This window comes from Lipotes vexillifer, unplaced genomic scaffold, assembly GCF_000442215.2.
Source record: "Lipotes vexillifer unplaced genomic scaffold, Lipotes_vexillifer_v1.1 scaffold47, whole genome shotgun sequence".
NCBI classification, from domain to species: Eukaryota; Metazoa; Chordata; class Mammalia; order Artiodactyla; family Lipotidae; genus Lipotes; species Lipotes vexillifer.
The window spans coordinates 1227897-1232614 of NW_006791298.1; the positions used below are offsets into that span (position 1 = coordinate 1227897).

The 4718-nt window shown below is 43.7% G+C and overlaps 1 pseudogene; it reads right to left on the reverse strand.

Moving 5' to 3' along the window:
- The window catches only part of LOC103090779 (40S ribosomal protein SA-like), a 13067-nt pseudogene extending 8937 nt beyond the window's left edge, over nt 1-4130 (reverse strand).
- Between the last annotated feature and the right edge of the window lie 588 nt (nt 4131-4718).

A 4718-nucleotide genomic window follows, 5' to 3' on the forward strand; every position in this document is an offset into this window, starting at 1 on the left:
CAATCTCCATAAGATCAAGCAAAGGTGCCCATCCGTGCTAATTCCCTCTTTCCATTAACTCATCTCCCCCTACCCAGAGCTGCTTACCAGGGTGTGCCTATAGGCAGGTGCTTCCTCACCTGTGCACGCAGGAACCAACTATGAAATCCACCTATGTATGTTCTGTGGAATCTGGCTCTAATTTTAGCAGACAGCACGAGCTGTCCTCTGGTTCTTATTAAAATCCATAAGTAAGAGAGTAATTCATACTCCAAAATGTTACAGACTTACTATTTACATGGTGAGACGGATTGAAAACTGTTTTGTTGTTTTCTGCTTTTCTCTATTTGGCAATTGTTCTTTAATGAGCATGGATTACTTTTGTATTTTTAAAAAATAAACATTTTTTAAAAGAGTAAGAGTTTCATGTCAGAAACAGAAGTATAGACACAAAAATTTCTATCGCTAAAGGCTTTGAGAACCATATTCCTAGAGCTCTGATGATCAGAAAGTTGACTTATTGGGTCATTTTCCTCCACTTTCTGTAAATCTGAGTAAACTTTGGTCTGGGACTGCCAACTGAAGATTGAGAAATACACATTATAATTAGAGGGATGAATAATCGGTCGAATTCCCCAGCACCTACTGCCATTTGAGTTCTAGGTGAAGTGCTTGGAAAATGATGGCTTTTCAAAAGCTGGGCTTTCTCAGCATAGAATGACAGGATATGGGACAGGTCTTGGTCCAATGTTTGTCAAGCATCAGCTGTGTGCTGAGCACTGTTCTGGGCACTGAAGATATAGAGATCATTCATGTCTTCACTCTAGCTAGGAAGGTAGATATGAAAGCAATATCGCAGTACCAGGGGGTGACTTATGTACAGAGGGTGTGGTGAGTGCTCAGGGCAGGTTTCACAGAGCCCGGGACATTTCAAAAAGCTTCCTTTTAGGGTAGGAACTTGCTTAGCAGACTAGACATGGTTGGGTGGTAAAGGAGTGGTTAGAGATACAGGGAATCTGGTAGAGAGAAAAAATGAAAGTATGATCAGGACCTCGGGAAAAACTCATTAAAAATTCTCCAACACACAACAGTTCTTGTCCCAAATAAGAACTGAGGCTAGTGGGCCATTCTGAGCCCCGATTCCACCCAACACCTATTAGTCCTGCCATGTACTCAGTATAAGTATGGTGATGATTAAAGAAAACCACGTGACATCATCTTCCAAAGTCACTTGATGATCAGAGAGTTGTCTTACTGGGGTGCTTCCTGTCCTTTTGGTGAATGTGTAAAGCAAAAGTGAAACTCTGAGGCTGCCCATTCAAGAATGAGAAATTGCATATTAGAATTAGCATAACAAATACTTATGTTTTGTATAACCTATCAGAGATCCTGGAATGGCTTTTCCTGAAAGAATTTACAATCTGGACACTGTCCTACCACCTAGACAGGCGGGAAGGGAAGGGAGTGTTGCCACCAAAGTTGCTTGCTCTGTCATCGGCAGCCTTCCAGCCCAAGAAATAAAAATAATCGCAAGGTAATTTTAATCTTTACTGAGTTCTGTTGAAACATATCAAAGAGAATCCCAAATGCACAGCAAAACATCTTAAAATTGCCTTTCCCATCTCTCTCTTGTCATATATATCACACATTTATGGCTCCCTCCTCCCAATTCTTTCCTCCTTCTCCCGGTATCCCTCCAAATTCTCTTAAACCCAGCGACAAGAGCACTTGTCTTCTCTCCCCCAGCTCCCGTCCCACCTTTCTGAACTTATTCCTCCTGAGGCTGGGAGCTCCCTCTCCCTTTTCTAAAGTAAATCAATTTCACCTTTCCGGCCCTGTACTCCAATCAACACCACAGTATTTTTATATTTGTGGCAGAAGTTTAATAGGCAGAATGGGGGGATGCTTTGCAGAGGCTAGAATACCCAGGGGAATGATTTGTTTTTCTTGTCATCTGAACAGCAAGCATTTTTAGCCTCTGCTGGCAAAGTTTCTCTGTGGTGGCTCCCGTATTTTAGGCCTCACTCACCCTAGAAACGTAAGCCTTCCCATATCAGAGAAACTTGATGTAAAATGATCTTCATGAGCCTATTTTCTGGAACTTACTTGTCTTTCCTTTTTGCTCATAGAAAATTTGAGTCTCCTCTCCTTTATTCCTCAAAGGTGGCTAACTATAAGAATATTATTCATGACACAACAAAAAAAAGAAGCAGACACACATATAGAGAACTAGTGGTTACCAGTGGGGAGAGGGAAAGGGGGTGCTATATAGGGGTAGGGGATTAAGAAGTACAAATTATTAGGTATAAAATAAGCTACAGGGCTTCCCTGGTGGCACAGTGGTTAAGAATATGCCTGCCAACGCAGGGGACATGGGTTCGAGCCCTGGTCCGGGAAGATCCCACATGCAGCAGAGCAGCTAAGCCCGTGAGCCACAACTACTGAGCCCACATGCTGCAACTAGTGAAGGCCATGCACCGAGAGCCTGCCCTCCATAACAAGAGAAGCCACCGCAATGAGAAGCCCATCACCGCAACTAGAGAAAGCCAGTGCGCAGCAACAAAGACCAACGCAGCCAAAAATAAATAAATAAATAAATAAATTTAAAAAATAAAAATTAAAAAATAAAATAAGCTACAAGGATATATTGTACAATACAAGGAGCATAGCCAATCTTTTATAATAACTATAAATGGAATATAACCTTTAAAAATTGTGAGTCACTGTATTGTACACCTGTAACTTATATAATATTGTACATCAACTTCAGTTAAAAAAAAAGGCACCATTCATGTAGCGCTTGTCATCCCCACAAACCCCAAGGGCAGGGGCCTTGTCCATTAGCGCTGTCCATGGAAAATGCCATGCATCCATTTCTTATTGTAGTTAATATTTGTTGAAGTGGATCGAACGTGAGCATAAGTTTCTCAAAGGGTCTTTTAGTCTGTTGTCACTGACGTGAAACCTGGAGCACACACGATGTATCTCCTCATGTCTCAAGCCACCCTTTGAATGGGTGACCCGGAAGCAGTCTTCCCCTCACGGGGTTTCCTCCGATATCAACACTGCAAGCCGAGGGTCTTTAAGGACAGAAAAAAGCCATTTGTTTTTCCTTTCCTCTGAAAAGTGACCAGGTGCAAAGTTTTCCACCCAACTCCTGACTTCTCTGAGCCCACTCTGGCATTTGAAGAGTTAATCTGTTGCCACCTAGTGGCTCTCGGCCAACCTGCGGGACCCCCAGCTCACAGAGGAGGAGGGGCGAGGGTGGTGGGGTGAGGTTGCCTTGGTGAAGGGACAAGGTTCCACGGCGGCTTTGTCTTCCCACCCCCGAGTACTACTTAGAGGGGTTGGCTTTTTGAAAACATATTCCCTTTCTCCTCTCCCTCCCTCCCTCCCCTGCAACTGGGGCCTGTTTCCGCTAGACCTGAGGCAAAGCAGTAGTGCAGGCTAGGATTTCTTGCAAGTTTTCCGCTGTGGGGTGCCGCAACAGCTGTGACCCTGGCTTGATTTTGATGTAGACTTCAAGGGCACCGTCCCCAGCAGGGGGAACATTTTTACCTCAGGAGCCTATTCACATTGGTAGCCTTGGCAGGGAAAGTTCCAGAAGCTTTGATTACACAAATACCTCTGCTAAGTACAGGCCCAGTCTTGGCAACCTGTGGAGAGAGAATGTGCACGTGGGCTGATTAAACCAAACGACCGTTTCCTTTGCTGGGGCGGGGGCTGAGGGTCTTCAGCTTGGAAATGATTTTTTCCTTGGCTGTGTTGCCTGGAAACTTGGAGGGTTTAATTAGGACTGGGGAGGTTTTGGGCTTCTGCAGCTGCCTCTGCTCTCCCCCAGGGTTACTGAGTGTGTGTGTGTGTGTGTGTGTGTGTGTGTGTGTGTGTCCGGCAGTGCAGGCCAAAGCCATCTGGAGAAGTAAATTGTGTACCACGGCAAATGTGACCCTTTTTATTCCAATTGATTTTAGTTAATAACTTTGAACCTTGTAAAGAGAGCCTGCGTGCGGTTTACGTATCGCGTATTGGAGCTGGACAACTAGGTGGAAGTGGTAGCTGTTACCTTCTTACCTACATCCATCAGGGGCCAATCTTTGAAAAGTTTTCTCGATGTTCCCAAGTATGTCCAGGAAGAACGGCCCTGGGTCCATGTCTCCCTGGCTTTGTGGGTTCCAAAGGAGAAGTAAGGCAGAGCCCAGTCTACCCCAATGCAGTTATCTTACTTTGTTAGGAAAAATCAACAAATTAAAACACAATCTATTAATCCTTTATTGACCTCAATGTACTTTATTCATCTCAACATTACCAGTTAGTTATTCTCCCGTTTGGAGATTTTGAAGAATTGAGGAGAAACATTTTCTTTTCCATTTTTCTTTGGTATGTGTGTATGTTTGTATTTATTTATTTTTCAACTACAAATATTATACATATGTATGTTCCAGTTATAAAAGAGTTAGAGACAGAAGTATAACCTCTCTTGCTCAAAGGAAGATTTTCCGGCTGGAGTCAAGGTTGATCTAGGCACATTTTGGCCCATCTCTTCTTCCTTTCCTCCCTCTTTTCTTTCCTCCCTTCCTTTTCTCCTCCTTCCAGTGGAAGATTCAGAAACATAGTCCCTCCCTTTATTGAGTCCACAGAATTGAGCTATAGCCTGCCATGTGTGTTAGTTCCTAGGGCTCCCATAACAAAGTACCACAGATTGGGTGGCTTAGACAACAGAGCTGTGTTGTCTCACAGTT